The sequence below is a fragment of the Antennarius striatus genome, chromosome 3 (assembly GCF_040054535.1).
Source record: "Antennarius striatus isolate MH-2024 chromosome 3, ASM4005453v1, whole genome shotgun sequence".
Classification (NCBI taxonomy): domain Eukaryota; kingdom Metazoa; phylum Chordata; class Actinopteri; order Lophiiformes; family Antennariidae; genus Antennarius; species Antennarius striatus.
In genome coordinates this window covers 3263151-3283602 of record NC_090778.1, presented here as the reverse complement: position 1 = coordinate 3283602, position 20452 = coordinate 3263151, and the positions used below count along the sequence as shown (strand labels likewise).

Genomic DNA, 20452 nt, shown 5'->3' with positions numbered 1-20452 from the left:
CTCCCATACGCGTCCTTGGCCTTCCTCAGGCAGAGTGTCACTTCCTGCTGGGCCTTCTTCATCTCCTCCTCGTTCTTGCTCCTGAACGCCCGCTTCTTCCTGTTCAGGACAGCCTTGACTTCCTTGGTTACCCAGGGTTTGTTGTTTGGGTAACACCTGACTGTCCTGACAGGGGCCACGGTGTCCACACAGAAGTTCATGTATTCTGTAAAACACTGAGCTGCCCCCTCAATGTCCTCCCCATGTGAGCCCGCGATGACATCCCAGTTGGTGGTCTGGAAGCAGTCCCTCAGTGTTTCCTCTGCTTCCGGGGACCACCTCCTGACCTGCCGTGTTGTTGCTGGCAGCCGTTTCACCAGCAGGATTTAGGTGGGCTGTAGGTACACTAGGTTGTGGTATGGTTTACCTAGTCGAGGGAGGGGGGTGGCGGTGTATGCCTCCTTAGCATTAGTGTAGAACAGATAGATGGTTCTGTTCTTCCGTGTGGGACAGTCTACACACTGGACCATTGTGGGGAGAGATGAGTCCAAGATGACGTGATTAAAGTCACCGGTGATAATGACGAGCGCCTCCGGGTGCTGGGTCCGAAGAGCGGAGGTGGTGCCACAGATGGTCTCTCGTGCCGTCTCAGGGTCCGCCCGTGGAGGGATGTAGACGGCGAGGACAATAACGTGTGAAAATTCACGTGCCAGGTAGTAGCGTCTGATGCTAACAGCTGTTAACTCCAGATCGCGGTTACACAGTATTGATTTCATCGTCACATGTCCCGGATGGCACCATCTATCGTTGGTATAGATGATTAATCCACCTCCTTTCTTCTTACCGGCGGTGTTCGTGTCCCGGTCCGCTCGTACGGAGGAGAAGCCGGTTAGTCCGACGTTAGCGTCTGGCACGTCGCCAGTTAGCCACGTCTCTGAGAACACAAACAGGCTGGTCTCCCGGTAGCGCTGTTCAGTCCTGCAAAGCGCCGTCAGTTCAGTCAACTTGTTCGGTAGCGAGTTCACGTTCCCCATGATGACGGAGGGGACGGAGGGCTTGACTCGCCTCTGGTTAGTGGCTCTAGCCGTTAGTCTAGTCCTTTCAACGCGACCCGCTCGGCATCCGCGATATCTCCGTTGGAGCTCAGCGGGGATGAGATCGCGTGTTGCTGGGTCTCCTTTGACCCTCATAGGCATCAACTCCTCCCTGGAGTACACTAGCATATTACTATACATTATCTAAATTTATGTTCAAATAATATACACAGAAACATAGAAAAAAAAACGCAAAGTCAAGCATAAGAAACTCGCTCAGAGCAGAGGAAACTGCAGCCTGCTCGCGCATGCACAGAGAAACTATGTTCTGATTTTGGATAAGGATGACAGACCTATGTGCGTTGTCGCTATGACGCCGAACAAACAATCAACTAACAAGTGCGAGCACACACGCAATACACAAACGCAAAACAAAGCACATTTCCCTACATAGCCTAGCATAAGTTGACTTTATTCATGCAGACAGATAATAGGAACGAAAATGTGAGCCCAACTTACGTGTGTTGTAGCTAGAGTTTTTTTGTCCGTACAAACAAAGCAAGAGATCATAGAAAAGCATGAAATAGGGATGCGTTTGGTTGATCTTACCAAAGAATATGGCCGTAATGCATCTACAATCACCACATTATTAAAACAAAAGGAAGTTTAAGGAGTGTAAGGCATCGCGTGGGTGGTTGGAGAAGTTCAAAAGGAGGACTGGAATTCACTCTGTTGTTCATGGTGAGGCAAGAGGGCATGAATGAGGACAAACAAGGACAACAAACAATGAGGACAGCAGTTAAAAGGTAACTGACCATCATTTTTGTTCTTTATTCTGTTTTTTACGTTATGCACAACTCTCATTTATTGTGTAATAATCTAATTGTAACAGGCATTTGTTACATGTTTTGATGCATTTTTATGCTTTATAAAACATGTCTGAATTTTCGGGGGCTTGGAATGGATTAGGGCATATGCATGCAAAACGTGTCTCTCCTTACAAAATGTTCTACTTACGAAATTTCTTCCAGAACCAATGAATTTTGCAAGTAGAGGTACCACTGTATATCTTTTTTTCTTCTTCTTCTTTTTTTAAATAGAGCAGGTGTGGCTTATTGTCCAGAAATTACGGTACATCACATCACCGTTTTGAAGAGTGATGTTATTACAGTCATTTCTAACCGTTAACAGTCTGTTAGCAGAACAATCCAAACTCAACTAACACATGGATCATTTTGCCATATATTCCTCTGGAAGTCCAGGTTGCTGTCTTTCCTTCAAGGCAGCATCTACTATTCTAATGTATTCACTGATGTTGGCATGCATTTCAGGAGTATAAGGGTTGTATTCAAGGTTTCCTTTCTTTGATCGTTTAAACTCTTCATCTATCTCGCCTTCGACACACAGCAGGCGGTCGTCAGAAACCTTCAATCCCAGGAACTGGACTATTTTCCTCAGTTGGGGGAGCAGATTCCTCTGAAGGTCCTCATAGTAGATCACCTTGATGTTTTTTCCATAACTCAGCCAATTCAATATGTGGGAATTCCACGAATGAGCACCATTCTTCACATACACAGACCATCCTGCAGGACAAAAGACAGGACAGAACAGAGTAGTACCTAGAGATGTGAGTCTATTTTGGTGACTGAGCTCGTAAGTCACACAACTCATGACTGAAACATATTTTCCCCATTTAAAATAAGTAAAATTGTTGTAATCCATTGCAGCTTTGTAAAAGACACATATCCCTCAAAATTTTGAAAAAAAAACAACAGCATATTTTGATCAACCAAAAGACATGCATACATTGCCTGTTCATAATTATAAGTTACGTAAGCAATGATAAAGTATGAAAAGAAATGCAAAAGTCATTCAGTTAAACAATCATCCAGTTAACTCAGGATAACTTTTTAAAACTCTGTATGGAGTTATTGAAGCTCCACATTACATTACAGAGTGGGTCTTTATTGTCTGACAAAATCTCTGAGATAAACACCGCAGGAATACCCTGCCATTGACCCTGTTTTTACCTGTAAAAACTATTTTATTGCTCATTGTTACTGTCAAATAATCCATGATGTGAAACCAAAACCATTCTAATACATATATGACGTTGAACTATATAAGGATTTAATGATATCCTTGAGATGGAGACAAAAACAAATCCAAACTAGAACCAATGCAGTCAGACTGCAACATCCCCGTGACAACCCTGAATTCAAAATTTTACCCTGACCTGCTTCTTCTTCTTCTTTTCCTTTCGGCTTTTCCCTTCAGGGGTCGCCACAGCGAATCAATTGCCTCCATCTAGCCCTGTCCTTTGAATACTCTTCTCTCACACCAACTACCTTCATGTCTTCCCTCATTACATCCATAAACCTCCTCTTTGGTCTTCCTCTAGGCCTCCTTCCTGGCAGTTCAAAACTCAGCATCCTTCTACTAATATATTCACTATCTCTCCTCTGGACATGTCCAAACCATCTCAGTCTGGCCTCTCTGACTTTATCTCCAAAACCTCTAACATGTGCTGTCCCTCTGATGTACTTATTCCTGATCCTATCCATCCTGGTCACTCCCAGAGAGAACCTCAGCATCTTCATCTCTGCTACCTCTAGCTCTGTCTCCTGTCTTTTCTTCAGTGACACTGTCTCTAGACCAAACAACATCGCTGGTCTCACCACAGTTTTGTACACCTTTCCTTTCATTTTAGCTGAAAATCTTCTATCACACATCACACCTGACACTTTCCTCCACCCGTTCCATCCTGCCTGGACACGCTTCTTCACCTCTTTTCCACACTCTCCATTGCTCTGGACTGTTGAGCCTAAGTACTTAAAATCCTCCACCTTCTTGATCTCTTCTCCCTGTAACCTCACCTGGGTCCCTCTCATTGACACACATGTACTCTGTCTTACTGCGGCTAACCTTCATTCCTCTCCTTTCCAGGACAAACCTCCACCTCTCTAGCTTCTCCTCCACCTGTTCCCTGTTCTCACTACAGATCACAATGTCATCTGCAAACATCATAGTCCATGGAGATTCCTGTCTAACCTCGTCTGTCAGCCTGTCCATCACCATAGCGAACAAGAAGGGGCTCAGAGCTGATCCCTGATGCAGTCCCACCTCCACCTTGAACTCCTCTGTCACACCTACAGCACACCTCATCACTGTCTTACAGTCCTCAAACATGTCCTGCACCGCTCTAACATACTTCTCTGCCACTCCAGACTTCCTCATACAATACCACAGTTCCTCTCTGGGCACCCTGTCATAAGCTTTCTCCAGATCTACAAAAACACAATGCAGCTCCCTCTGGCCTTCTCTGTACTTCTCTATCAGCATCCTCAAAGCAAATACTTCATCTGTAGCACTCTTTTTTGGCATGAAACCATACTGCTGCTCACAAATGTTCACTTCTGCCCTTAGTCTAGCTTCCACTACTCTTTCCCATAACTTCATTGTATGGCTTATCAGCTTTATTCCTCTGTAGTTGCCACAACTCTGCACATCTCCCTTGTTCTTAAAAATGGGCACCAGCACACTTCTCCTCCATTCCTCAGGCATCTTCTCACTATCTAAGATCCTGTTGAACAACCCAGTCAGAAACTCTACTGCCACCTCTCCTAGACACTTCCATACCTCCACAGGTATATCATCAGGACCGACTGCCTTTCCACTCTTCATCCTCTTCAATGCCCTCCTCACTTCATCCTGACTAATCTTTGCTACATCCTGGTCCACAACAATCACCTCTTCAAGTCTTTGCTCTCTGTCATTTTCCACGTTCATCAACTCTTCAAAGTACTCTTTCCATCATCCCATCACACTACTGGCACCTGTCAATAGACTTCCATCCCTATCCTTAATCACCCCAACCTGCCGCACGTCCTTCCCATCTCTGTCTCTCTGTCTTGCCAACCGGTATAGATCAGTCTCTCCCTCCTTACTGTCTAACCTAGCATACCTACTTCTATAGGTCATCACAGCTAGAGCTCTGACCTACTTTCATTGATCAAAGCACTAGCTTTGATCAACGGTTCCTGAGAGCACAAAAGTTGAAATTTGACCTTGGCCTACCTTCCTCAAGGTCATGGTCAGCATCTCACATTCTGAAATGTCACTTTTAGCACTTTGAAAAATTATTATAGGCCATTTTATTGTAAGTGATTACAGTAAATAACATATTAAAAACATATCTTGCAAACTGAACGAAGAGAGGAATTGAGAAATTTAATGCTCAGCTTTACGTTACTATGCTCTGTGAATGTTGATTCAGTCATTCAGTTAATTCTGCATGTTTATGTAGCTGATATAATGCCATTATTGTTATTATTAAGGAACTACCTATAATAGAAATCTGATCATTGAAACACAATATGCACAAGTATTTACTTTACAGACGAGGTTTTAACCAGTTAACTCTGTCTCAGTACCAACAAGATATTTTTAGATCCGATATAAATGAACTTTCCAAACAAAATGGGTTAAAGGGACAGTAAAGTTAAAATGAACCGGGTCTGTATTTGAAGTATATAAGTTTAAAAAAAAAAGGCTTGGTGGCATTTTTATTTTTTTTGTTTTTCAATGGGGACTTAGAAAAACGAAATTTATCCTAAATTATGGAGCGCGCCATGACAGCGGAAGTGACACAACCGTAGACAACGGGGTGACGCCATATCATTGCAGAAAAAGCTAGCGACAAGGTGAGAGCTGGCATTTTCATAATAATTTATCTGAATATCGCCAAAAATAATGTCGTCGTCATCGGAAACTGAAGACGAGTCCCCAGTGAACCCACCTGGGCTGTGATTATTCCATATAATTACCACCCGATGTACAAGGAGGATGAGTGTTTGGACATCTAGCGATTGATCCCTGATGTCTTCATTCTTGTAACTATCCTCAATTTATTCTTATAAGTCACCAGTTCATCAACTTTTTGTACAATGGGACGACACATGCACATCACAGACAGAAGGGGGTCGCATATGCACCCAAAATTTTATCAGTGCGACTTAAATATAACTAGGGAAAAAAATCTGGTGTGCCTTTTTTTGTGAGACCGCGCTCCTGCGGTCCTGCCAGGAACCAATGAGAGAGCAGCTGTGGCTGCTGTCCTGGGCGAGGGAGAGAGGAGGAATGGAGGTGGACGGAGCGTCTCTATCGCTCTGTCACTGGCTTGCTTTTGGGTAGGTGCTCCTAAAGTCTTTGCTGGTGCTACTAACTTCTACATTTGGGAGCACCAGTGCTACCAAGAAAAAAAGTTAATTTCGAGCCCTGCTTATAGGTCACCATATGTTCCTGCCTCTTTTGGAAGAAAGTATTTACTATGGCCATTTCCATCCTTTTTGCAAAGTCAACTATCATCTGTCCTTCTGCGTTCCTCTCCTGGATACCAAACTTGCTCATCACCTCCTCATCACCTCTGTTTCTTGCACCAACATGTCCTTTGAAGTCTGCTCCAATGACAACTGTCTCACTTCTAGGTATGCTCTGCATCACTTCATCAAAGTCCAACCAGAATTTCTCCTTCTCCTCCAGCTCATACCAACAGCATACCCACTAACAACATTGACCATCACGCCCTCTATTTCTAGTTTCAGACTCATCACTCTATCCGACACACTTTTTACCTCCAGGACAATTCTAACAGACTCCTCCTTCAAGATAACTCCTACTCCATTTCTCTTCATATCTACACCATGATAGAACAACTTGAACCCTGCTCCTAAACTTATAGCCTTGCTACCTTTCCACCTGGTCTCCTGGCCACACAGTATGTCTACCTTCCTCCTCTGCATCATGTCAACCAACTCTCTACCTTTTCCTGTCATAGTTCCAACATTCAATGTCCCTACTCTCAGTCCTATACTCTTTGGGTTCCTCTTCTCTCTCTTCCTACGAACACACTTTCCTCCTCTCTTTCTTCGACCAACAGTAGTCCAATTTCCACCGGCATCCTGTAGGTCAACAGCACCACTGGCGGTCGTTGTTAACCCGGGCCTTGACCGATCCGGCATGGAAGTCATAGGTTTGATTTGCATGTTTGATTTGGCAAAAGTTTTACGCCGGATGCCCTTCCTGACACAATCCTCTGTATTTATCCGGGCTTGGGACCGGCACAATAAGACACTGGCTTGTGTCCTCTTTTGGACACAAGCCAGTGTCAAGGGCACAAAACCTGCTCTTCAGGTTTTCAATTTGTTCCTTTCAAAGTAAAATCCCACCTCTATAATTATTACCATATCAGAAGTTGTTATACCTGAGATTGAAATCTTACTTTGGTGCATCAAAAGTTCTTGAGTTGGAAAAAGAAATAAATACTAAAAAAAAATATTCTGACAGCTCCTCACCTGTCCCTTTCCAGTCATCCTTGGAAGCAAATCCAGTGTGGCCACCATGTTTTCTGTTAAATTCTGATATGATGGCTTTGTAAGGATTTCGGATCAATAGGATGCTGGAATCAAATTCATCAATACTCTCCTTCTTTTTGCTGTGTGTCTTAATGCAGATCGTTGTCCCCTTCTTCCAGTCTTCCCTCTCTCCTTTAAATCCTATGGAAGAATGATCTCACATAATTAATCACACACAAATACATGCATGAATCAAGTCAAACGAATGTTGGTGCTTACCCTGACTGTAAAGAGTTTTGTCAAAGTATACACTGCCAGTGTAGAAGCCAGTGGTGAGCTCTATGAGATGCCGTACCCAGGTGTTGCCAGATCCAGGAAAACTGGTGAGGGCCACAAGTTTGTTTTCCTGAGGAGGCAGGAAACCTCGTTCCAGGCAGCGGTTATCTGACAAAAAATACAGATTTTACTATGAATTTATTGATATTATCCATTATAATTAACACCATAGCGGCACGGTGGATGGGTAGCACTGTCGCAGCACAGCAAGGCGGTTCCGAGTTCGCGTTCTGCTCTGTGCGGGATGTTCTCTCTATGTCTGCGTGGGTTCTCTTCGGGTTGTCTGGCTTCCTCCCACCTCCAAAAACATGCTCTTCAGGTTAATCAGCCGGTCCCAAATTGCCTGTAGGTGTGAGTGTGTGCCTGGGTGATTGTCTTTGTCTATAAGTGACTCCGCTGTGTTCACTACATCAAGCCCAGAGTGTCCCCTGCTTCCCGCCCCAGTCAGCTGGGATAGGCTCCAGCACCCTGCTACCCCCGACGGGGAAGGAAGTATGTTGCTGACATCTCTGCTGCCAGAGGAAGGATGACAGACCAAAACCTATTCTGGAATAATTATACAATTCTATATTATTCTATATATTATGCTATAGTGTATTATAGTACCATATTGGGCCGGATATAAGACAGTGTTTCTTGCATTGAAATAATACTCAAAAAGTAGGGGTCGTCTTACATTCGGGGTCTAGACATTATACCCATTCACAACGCTATATGGCGCCAGATATCTTTAAAGCGAATGCTGAACTTATCTCCCCAGGCCAAAGCGAACCCCTGTCACGAAGAAGAAAAATAAAAATAGCGGTAGCACGAACAAGAAAAATAAAAAATAGCGGTAAGGAAGAAAAGAGAAGAAAACAAGAGAAGAGATAACAGAAACTGGAGAAAAGTAGCGACAATCTCGAGAAAAGTGAGTCGAAGATCGCCCAGGTTAACACGCAGCTGAGGAGAAGTTATGATGCAAACTTCAAGATGATGGTGATAAATGACGCAGAGTCTTCAAACAATTGCAAATCGGCTGTGAAATATGGTGTCACAGAGTGTAATGTACCAAGGTGGAGAGCTCAAAAAGATCGCCTAAAAATGCTCACAGTCAGAGAAAAGCTTTCCGCGTACTGTAATTATTTTCTGTATAAAAATTTAATTTGGTGTTCAAAAAGTCTTTTTTCAAACTTCAGTCTTGAAAAAGACGGGGTTGTCTTATAATCAGGGTCGTCTCATATTCGGGCCTATACAGTCTTCTTCTTTTCCTTTCGGCTTTTCCCTTCAGGGGTCGCCACAGCGAATCAATTTCCTCCATCTAGCCCTGTCCTTTGAATCCTCTTCTCTCACACCAACTACCTTCATGTCTTCCCTCATTACATCCATAAACCTCCTCTTTGGTCTTCCTCTAGGCCTCCTGCCTGGCAGTTCAAAACTCAGCATCCTTCTACCAATATATTCACTGTCTCTCCTCTGGACATGTCCAAACCATCTCAGTCTGGCCTCTCTGACTTTATCTCCAAAACCTTTAACATGTGCTGTCCCTCTGATGTACTCATTCCTGATCCTATCCTTCCTAGTCACTCCCAGAGAGAACCTCAGCATCTTCATCTCTGCTACCTCTAGCTCTGTCTCCTGTCTTTTCTTCAGTGACACTGTCTCTAGGCCAAACAACATCGCTGGTCTCACCACAGTTTTGTACACCTTTCCTTTCATTTTAGCTGAAACTCTTCTATCACACAACACACCTGACACTTTCCTCCACCCGTTCCATCCTGCCTGGACACGCTTCTTCACCTCTTTTCCACACTCTCCATTGCTCTGGACTGTTGAGACTAAGTACTTAAAATCCTCCACCTTCTTGATCTCTTCTCCCTGTAACCTCACTCTTCCACTTGGGTCCCTCTCATTGACACACATGTACTCTGTCTTACTGCGACTAACCTTCTCTCCTTTCCAGGACAAACCTTCACCTCTCCAGCTTCTCCTCCGCCTGTTCCCTGCTCTCACTGCAGATCACAATGTCATCTGCAAACATCATAGTCCATGGAGATTATCTGTACTTCTCTATCAACATCCTCAAAGCAAATACTGCATAGTCTTTGTTCTCTCTCATTTTCCACGTTCATCAACTCTTCAAAGTACTCTTTCCATCTTCCCATCACACTACTGGCACCTGTCAATAGACTTCCATCCCTATCCTTAATCACCCTAACCTGCTGCATGTCCTTCCCATCTCTATCTCTCTGTCTTGCCAACCGGTATAGATCAGTCTCTCCCTCCTTACTGTCCAACCTAGCATAAAAGTCATCTGCAAACAGTTTGGCCTTTGCTACCTCTACCTTCACCTTACGCTGCATCTCCCTGTACTCCTGTCTACTCTCCTCAGTCCTCTCAGTGTCCCTCTTCCTCTTAGCTAACCTCTTTCTCTGTATACACTCCTGTTCCTCCTCATTCCACCACCAAGTCTCCTTATCTACTTTCCTTCCAGATGACACACCAAGTACTCTCCTACCTGTCTCCCTGATCACATTAGCTGTAGTTTTCCAGTCATCTGGAAGCACCTCTTGACCACCCAGAGCCTGTCTTAACTCCTTCCTAAAAGTCATGCAACACTCTTCCTTTTTCAGCTTCCACCATTTTGTCTTCTGCTCTGCCTTTGCCCTCTTCATCTTCCTCACCACCAGAGTCATGCTACACACCATCATCTTATGCTGTTTGGCTACACTCTCGCCTACCACTACTTTGCAGTCACTGATCTCCTTCAGGTTACAACGTCTACACAAGATGTAGTCTACCTGTGTGCTCCTACCGCCACTCTTATAGGTCACTCTATGTTCCTGCCTCTTCTGGAAGAAAGTATTCACTACAGCCATTTCCATCCTTTTTGCAAAGTCAACTACCATCTGTCCTTCTGCGTTCCTCTCCTGGATACCAAACCTGCCCCTCACCTCCTCATCACCTCTGTTTCCTGCACCAACATGTCCATTGAAGTCTGCTCCAATGACAACTCTCTCACGTCTAGGCATGCTTTGCATCACTTCATCAAAGTCCGACCAGAATTTCTCCTTCTCCTCCAGCTCACATCCTACCTGTGGAGCATACCCGCTAACAACATTGAACATCACACCTTCTATTTCTAGCTTCAGACTCATCACTCTATCTGACACTCTTTTTACCTCCAGGACATTCCTAACAAACTCCTCCTTCAAGATAACTCCTACTCCATTTCTCTTCCCATCTATACCATGATAGAACAACTTGAACCCTGCTCCTAAACTTCCAGCCTTGCTACCTTTCCACCTGGTCTCCTGTACACACAGTATGTCTACCTTCCTTCTCTGCATCATGTCAACCAACTCTCTACCTTTTCCTGTCATAGTTCCAACATTCAACATCCCTACTCTCAGTCCTAAACTCTTGGGGTTCCTCTTCTCTCTCTTCCTACGAACACACTTTCCTCCTCTTTTTCTTCGACCAACAGTAGTCCAATTTCCACCGGCATCTTGTAGGTCAACAGCACCGATGGCGGTCGTTGTTAACCCGGGCCTTGACTGATCCGGCATGGAAGTCATAAGTTTGATTTGCATGTTTGATTTTGCAAAAGTTGTACGTGGGATGCCCTTCCTGACGCAACCCTCTGTATTTATCCGGGCTTGGGACCGGCACAATAAGACACTGGCTTGTGTCCTCTTGCGGCTACATTATTCGGGCCAATACGGCAATTGTACTATAATATACTATCACAATGGAGTTTGTGGTGAGGACGTTTAACACCATCATAAACACAAGAACAGTCAGTTATACAGTCACATTATGAGGTGCTGTTTTTCATTTGGATCACTTTCAGATGTGTTCACATGTTTAGTCAGTGAAAGTTTTTTTTGTTTTTGTTTATTTTAACAATCAGTGTAAAACTCCTGTTTCATGTACTAGGTTCTAATTTTTCTGATCTGAGCTGCCAACAACATTTTGTCAGTAAATGTAATAAATGTACATGTGTAGTCAATAAGTAAATAAGCCCTCAAGCCAATGACATTGTTTAAAACACACACACACACACACACACACACACACACACACACACACACACACACACACACACACACACACACACACACACACACACACACACACACACGTGGCTCTTGTCTAATGAGAAACATCAAAATATCAAACACAGAGGACAGTCAAGCATTACTTTGATCAAGCCTTACCTTGAATCTGTGTCCGATACACAACAAAGTACTCATTGTTCCCACACCTCTCAAACTCTCCAGTGGGGGAGACACATGTCCTCATTCTGCAGCTCATGAAGGGAGAAGAGATGAGTTGGAAAACCACAGTGACAACGATCCCCAGCCAGAACAGCCAATGATTGCTCCTGAAATAGAGAAGCCATTGGTAATGGAATACACGCATGTGTTCCAATGTCCCAATGTATTTGTCAGTGGACATTTTTCCAACCTTCTCTGTGCACATGACCACACATTTGTCCACAGACATGTTTTGGATGACTGTACTGATAGGAAATGCAAGAGTGATGTTGTCTGGCCTGTGGAAACATCCTTTGAAAATGGGCTTTTCATCTGAAAGGTAGAGGAGCAAAACATCACACAAGTCTAGTTTATGGTCACTGAAGAAGTTGAAAAAAGTGGGAGCCCAATGATGAGACAGAGAGGAGACAGTCAGCAGACACAGGTGAGAGTCTGTTCAATGCCCTTGATTGTCCTGAAGCCTCTTCAAACCAAAGATATACTGTACATGTGTGGGTGTTTGTGTGTGTGTGCGTACACAACAGAGAGAGAGAGAGAGGTAGTCCTAAACAGACAAATATTCAACTTAGAAACATTCGGATATATGGACAAGCATGCACCTCCATGTGTTATAGGAACCACACGCAAATCACGAATTCCGCCATATAGTGGCGAACTATTTATCTTGTTATTTACGGTAATTTAAACATTTATGAACGCTCCCCATACTGATATTAAACCATCTTCTATCTGTGTCACCTTTCCCCACACTCTGATAGACTGTTTAAGGCACTTTTCTGTCTCACGAAAGTAGGCACAGTATTTTACTTTTGTTCCGCTTTTTGCCACATCCCCAGCTGAACAGCACCGCTGCATTTGCACAGCTCCAAAACTCGTCTCCACCTCTTGTTGTTTGTTGTTGCCTTTGTCTCAGAGCATCAGGCTCTGTACTTGGATGCTTTTTAACATGGATGATAAAACAAAGACTAGTGATGACAGTGGTAGTGGTAAGAGTCTTCCTGATGACAACTCTGTCTCCCACTGGCAATAACTTCCCCCTCTTCCTCTGCGCTAAAGGTGAGCTATATGCTACATGCTTTTGCACCATATAGTGGATTGTGAACATCAACAGCTAACTGGCAATTGTTTTTGGATGGTCTTAAAAAAGTGGTTGAGAGTTCATTGAAATGTTTTCTTCTTCTCCTCAAGGATTAAATAATGAGTAAATTTTACCGTGAATTAATCTGAATTAAAAGAAATTGCGTGAATCACGAGTGCCGCTTAATGGTAGATATTATAACTATCCATTCATCTTCATCCACTCATCCATAGTCGGGTCGTGGGGTCAGCGGTTTCAACAGGGAACCCCAGACTTCCCTGTCCGTGGTCACACCAACCAGCTCTGACTGGGGGTCCCAAAGCGTTCCCAAACCAATGTTGAGATATAATCCCTCCACCTGGTCCTGGGTCCTCCCCAAGGTCTCCACCTCCCCAGGGAGGTTCCCTGGTGGCATCTGCACCAGATGCCCAAACCACCTCACCCGACTCCTTTCTACACAAAGGAGCGGTGTCTCTACTCTGAGCCTCATGTATAGCAGTGTGTCTCACCCTGTCTCTGAGGGAGACACCAGCTACCCGCCTGAGAAAGCCCAATTCGGCCGCTTTACCTGCAACCTCGTTCTTTCTTTCTTCTTTCTTGTTTCACTGTCTCACCTGGAGAAGCCGGGGAGCACTGTGAGGATCATGTTTTTTTTTATTTCTCCAGCGCTTTCAATACAATACAACCGGCACTGTTGAGGGACAAACTGGAGATCACCGGGTTGGACCACCACCTCACAGCCTGGATACTGGACTACTTGACCAATCACCTGCAGTTTGTCAGGACTCGGGACTGTGTGTCAACTACGGTTGTCTGCAGCACGGGGGCACCGCAGGGAACGGTTCTGGCTCTATTCCTGTTCACCCTCTACACTGCAGACTTCTCCTACAACTCCCCCACATGTCACCTGCAGAAGTTCTCTGACGACTCTGCCTCATCACTGATGGGGACAACAGATAGTACAGAGAACTGACCCAGGACTTTGTGGACTGGTGCCAGCGGAACCGCCTCCAGATCAACGCAGGTAAAACCAAGGAGCTGGTGGTGGATTTCCGCGGGCGATCACTCTGCCCGGTTACACCGGTGAATATCCAGGGTAAGGACATCGAGGTGGTGTCCTCGTACAAGTACCTGGGTGTTCATCTGAACAATAAACTGGACTGGAGTACCAACACTCACTCTCTCTAGGAAGAGATTGGACAGGCTGATTAGGAGGGCGGGTTCTGTCCGAGGATGCTCCCTGGAACTCAGTGGAGGTGGTGGTGGAGAGGATGATGATGAAAAACCACTCCCACCCTCTACAGGGCACACTAAGATCACTAGAGAGCTCCTTCCATGATAGGTTGCTTCACCCAAGATGCGTGAAGGAACGCTATCGCAGCTCCTTCCTGCCCATGGCAGTTAGACTGTATAACCTGCAATCCTCCCAGCAGACCACTGAAAGAACTCAAAGAACAAAACATTCTAAATCTGGATGACCACTGTAATCTACAGTTCTGCAGTCTGTAGTGTATAATTTTTGCAGTGTAAATATAACTGTAAATTTCTGATAATATGATATATGTTAATATGTTTACAATATGTAAATATGTATATTTCATTTGTTGCATATGTTAAATGTATGTATATTATTTATTTATGTATGACCCCCCCCCCGCTGCCACGATCGCACAAATTTCCCCACTGTGGGGCAATAAAGGATGATTATTATTATTCTTTTGGTCATGACACATCATTTATGACCATAGGTGAGGGTAGGAACAAAGATTGAAAAGTAGATGGAGAGCTTCGCCTCTCAGCTTTGCTCTCTTTGTTGCAACAGTGCAGTAAAGCGAGTACAATACCGCTCCTGCTGCTCCTCTGTCCACTCTCAAGTTCCATTGTTCCCTCACTCATGAACAAGACCCCAAGATACTTAAACTCCTTCACTTAGGGAAGAACCTCGTTCCCCAGTCGGAGAAAGCAGTCTACCGTTTTCCTGATAGGAACCATGGCCTCAGATTTGAAGGTGTGGGTCCTTATTCCGGCCGCTTCACACTCGGCTGCAACCTCACAGGCCTATGATGCAAACATGGCAACATCATCTGCAAAAAGCAGTAATGCATTCTTAGCCCACCAAACTGTGAACCCTCCTCAACACGACGATGAATCAATATCCTGTCCATGACAATCACGAACAGAATTAGTGACAAAACCCTCTGGTCCACCACTGTGTTTTAATATACTATATGTTTTTATTCTTATTTGTTGTAGAGTAACATGATATTATGTGCCTTTAATGGTTTTCTAGGGTTTTTTAAGGTCCAATACTTGTGGTAGACGAGTGAAATGACATGAATTTGATTGTTTTTCTGCGTACTTTTTTGTAAACCAACAGATAATCGAGAATGACTTAACTCAAAACAACTTGTATTTTATTTTGTTATGCATTGTTTTTATGTTATTGTTTCTGGTAAGTCTTAAATACTTCCATATTTAGAGGAGTAATGGCACTTAAATGGCCTCAATGGTGATTGTAGATTGAAATTTAATGAATAACAACTTAGGAACAATTCAACTTATGACCAACCTCACGGAATCACTTGGGCTCTATGTTGAGGACTACTGTGATGTATGTATATGTGTGTACATATATGTGTGTGTGTGTGTGTGTGTGTGTGTGTGTGTGTGTGTGTGTGTGTCTGTATACAGTATGTTTTGATAAGAACAGGGTTTTTTGCCGTGCTTTCTTTTCCAGCTTTCTGTTTTTACATTGCACAGACTCACAGCGACTCATCAGCTTGAAGACAGACAGTCGGTTGACTCCTCCACACAGGGTTGTCTCTCCTCTACAAAACATTTGGCAATCTCTGTCTACTGTGGTGTGCGTGAAGACGAGGTTACCACAGAAGCACATGGTTCCAGCCTCCAGACCTGCATATTTGTAACCTCTGGGGGAAGAGAAAGGAGAAAAGATATGTAATGTAGATCAATAAAAGCTGGGAGGTTTGACCCATTGCTTCATGACATATGAGGGATGAAAGATGTTGAAGTTGAGATAATGACATATCAAAATACATTATGGAAAATTTTACTGTTAAAGATGATTTACATTACACTTTTTAGGTGGATGTATGAGAGGAAAATGGAGAAACATGTAGTACAGGAAATGGCAAGATAAATGTTTTGAAAGCAGGAGCATTCATTACACATTTTGTCCAGAGCGATGGAGAGTGTGGAAAAGAGGTGAAGAAGCGCATACAGGCAGGATGTAACGGGTGGAGGAAAGTGTCAGGTGTGATGTGTGATAGAGGAGTTTCAGCTAAAATGAAAGGAAAGGTGTACAAAACTGTGGTGAGACCAGCGATGTTGTTTGGTCTAGAGACAGTGTCACTGAGGAAAAGACAGGAGACAGAGCTGGAGGTAGCAGAGATGAAGATGCTGAGGTTCTCTCTAGGAGTGACCAGGATGGATAGCATCAGGAATGAGTACATCAGAGGGACAGCACATGTTAGAGGTTCTGGAGATAAAGTCAGAGAGGCCAGACTGAGATGGTTTGGACATGTCCAGAGGAGAGACAGTGAATATATTGGTAGAAGGAGGCTGAGTTTTGAACTGCCAGGCAGGAGGCCTAGAGGAAGACCAAAGAGGAGTATTATGGATGTAGTGAAAGAGGACATGAAGGTAGTTGGTGTGAGAGAAGAGGATGCAGAAGACAGGTTTAGATGGAGGCAACTGATTGGCTGTGGCGACCCCTGAAGGGAAAAGCCGAAAGAAAAAGAAGAATCGTTCATTACACATTTTAGCTCAATCCGTAAATCACAACTGAAACTGGAAAACTTGATTATCATGTATCTTCTGATTAAAATATCCATTCTTTCATCTTCCTTAAATATAAGATGATCGCTGATCTACTTTGTGGGTCACAGGTTTAACTGGAACCTACCCCACTTGGCTATGAGAGAGAGGTGGTGAACACCCCGGATGCATCGTGGGGCCACGCATAGACAGACAACTACTCATGCACAGATGATTTTGGGGTGAACAATTCACTCAAGGCGAGAGGAAACCGGAGAAGACAGATGTGGTGATACATACATACAAACTCAGTACACAGAACTTTCTTGCAGTGCAGCAAGAGTGCTACACATTTCATGGCATATCAGTCCATCAAGAAAATTCTGGAAAGATGTTTGTAGTTATTAACTTTCATTCAGCATCAGTATGAGCATTAACATTGGTGACAATGCCTGACTCTACAGAAAACCACAACTGCAAAAAACCTCATGGCTACAATCACTGTTTTTCATCCTACAGCTCATCTTTCGTCTCTCTTCTGTCAGTTTATTTTTTATTTTATATACTGTTACAATCCCTGAAGGGAAATTAGTAGCACACTCTAGCAATCCGTCAAATCGCAAGCATATATATGTGTTTACAGGCCCTGAACACTCACACAAAAGGGGCCTGTAGGCTTGCAGTGGGAGGCAGAGTGGCGGGCAGCTCATTCTTGATGCGCAACTGCTTGAGTCTATACTTATTTCTGACAAGAGAGGAAAAAGAAGATGAATTCTATTTGATGTTGTTGCTGCTATAATACCTTTCACCACAGTTGTTCTGGCAACGGAGGACAGTCATGTTTTCATCAACAAAGGAATATCCTCGCAGTGCTTTATTCTGAGTGTTATCAGGATAGCAGCCTATATTCTTTGCTGAAAAAGACAACACAATTTTACACACACGAAGCCTGATGAGCTGAGATGGACAAAGAAACACGTACAAGAACAAGATGAGTGAGATGAGTATTGGACTTGCACGTACAAAGCAGTGCTGCTCTGCAGGGGTTGCAACAGAAAAAGGAAGTACAGTAGTCGCATATAGCAGCACGCAGTTTTTTTGTATGTTGAATGTTTGTATGTTGAGGATTTCCTACGTTTGGGTAACTCACTTCTCAGGAGGATCTTGCCCTTATTGTTGTCACTTTTCGCCATGACCTCAATGTTCCTGTAGGTGGTGTTATCTGTCCTCCTGGGCACCCCCTCTCCATGGCTGACACCAGGAAAACCAAAGTGCAGGAAGATGATGGTTCCAGTAGTGAGGAAGAGGACGATGAGGAAGAAGAAGTGCACACGTTTCCCACAGGCAGCCATGATGGTTCCCCTTGGAAAATTAGAAATAATATGACCAAGAGATGACACAACATTTTCCAGAACATTCAAGGGGATAACTCTCTGATTGTCCCAGGACAAATCTACAGAATATTTGTCACCTGAAATCTGCAACTTGAATTTTCATGACAAAGAATACTGCTATTCTCTCTCAACTCAGTTATACGAATATTAGTCGGCTTTCCTTGAATAGACTTAAGTGGGGATTGTTGAAGGTTTTAGAAAATGTTTAGTTGGTGACGAGGAGGAGGAGGAGGAGGAGGGGTCGGATATGGAGGAGGTGAAGTAACAAAGACAAATGGGAAACATTGTCTAAAACTTGAGAATTGGACATTTCAACAACAGCTCATTAAGCTTAACCCCAAAAGCAAAATACAGGCTAATGCATCATGACATATAGATTGGAAATTGTTATTTATTAACTGACATCAACATACTTTCTTTTCAATCAAAGTCCAGATTTTAATAGGAAGTAAAACAATAGCATCAAACAAGAAGTGTGTTATTTATAAGAGTTTTAATATTAACATCACACTATTTTTTCTGACTGCTTGAGCGACTTTTTTGTAAAACATGAGGCTTCATTCAGTGATTTAAGTCAAAATTGAAATCACATGGAGGGTACTCGAACAAACTTTGTAACACTAACTGCAAGTATGAAGAAAGTGTAAATGAAAGGAGTGCCATCTCTAAAAGGAATACAGAACTACACATTAGCTGACAGACCTTCCAATGCAGGATCCACACTCGAGCTCCTGAGTCAACAACCCGTCACCCTGCTCTCGTGTTCTTAAAAGGAATCCGAGTCCTTCAGCAGAGCTGTTGTGAGGATAATGTGTCACCTCCTGCAATGAGGGAGAAATAAAAATGGCATTTTCTATTAATTTATAAAGCACTGCAATAAATCCTGGGTAATCCTGGAATGTATGTACCAAAGGCATCAATCTTAACAGTACTGTAAATGTGTATGTCAGCACTCCTGACAGGACCTCAGTTCATTCGGTTATTCCACTCACACTGGCAACTTCAAAAAACAACGAGTAGCTGAGAGGCTGAGGCCGGGGCTTTCCTTTTTCTGACGGCGCTTACTAAACAATACATTTAACTTTCTATTAATTAAATAGAATAAAGAACTCATGAAACTGTGTTCAAACTCATAATCAAAGTGATCAACAAAAAATGCGACCCCACTCACCGTCTCTCCTGCTCTATGGCCACACAGGTGAGGGGGTGCGCCTATTAACCTATATTAACACCCCCCTCCACAACACATACTCTAAACAACATCACAACAACAGCAAACACAATATTAAAACCATCATTCTCCTACAAAATACCTCTAAATCTGTTCATGGCTCCAACACTAGTCTTTTTCTTTCTTGTAATTGATATATGTTGTCATTTCAGAATCCTTCTCATCCTTCCTCCATAAAATCTGCTAATTTCAATTACCTGTGTTGCTCAGCCTGCTCCTGCTCATCATCTAATCAACCTGTTTAGTACTTATACTCTGTTTAGCTGTCAGTCAGATTTGACGTTAATCCCTACTTTAAAGGCTTCCTGTTCTTCCAGTTTAATAAGTCTTATTCAATGAATCATCTCCTTGACAGAATAGTACCTTACTGAACATCAACTTTGGAAATGATCACATTCTATGTTGGTCATTTGAAACTTTTCATGTCCAGTACAATATCTAATGATAGAAAATCTTGCGTAACAGCTGGAAAAATTTATTATGAATGTCTTTTATGAAAGACGTCATATCTTGGGTTGTTTCCAGAATTAAATATGCTTAAAAGTAGTAAACTAATGCAAACCTGTATCGTAACATGAACCGACAAAACATGAACCATATTGATCTCTGTTTATTGTTGATGTTAAAGTTCCATGGTAAAACCTTAAAATGTCATTTGTTATTTTTTTAAGTGGAGAACTCATGAGTAATATGCTGATAAGCATAATGATATGCTTATAATAATATGCTGATAAGCATAATAATATGCTTATCAGCATATTACTGCGGCTCAGCTTGCTCTGGAGGGTCCTGTTGGGGTTCTCTGCCTGTAAAAGCACTTCGAAGTATCTGTTGATGTGATTAAGTACTTTAAAAATAAAAGCAGATTGATTTATGGATAAAATTCAAAGTCCAAGAATTACTGATTTAGTGTGAGGTTTATAACTGTAAACATAACAATAGTATAAACGTGACTATGGTTATTAAATACATTGTCTGATGCAACCTGAACACATCATCAGTCATGTATCC

At 43.1% G+C, this 20452-nt stretch overlaps 1 pseudogene; it reads right to left on the bottom strand.

The window, feature by feature from the left end:
* Positions 1-2243: 2243 nt before the first annotated feature.
* LOC137592131 (sialate:O-sulfotransferase 2-like) lies at positions 2244-18168 on the bottom strand (annotated as a pseudogene).
* Positions 18169-20452: the final 2284 nt, after the last annotated feature.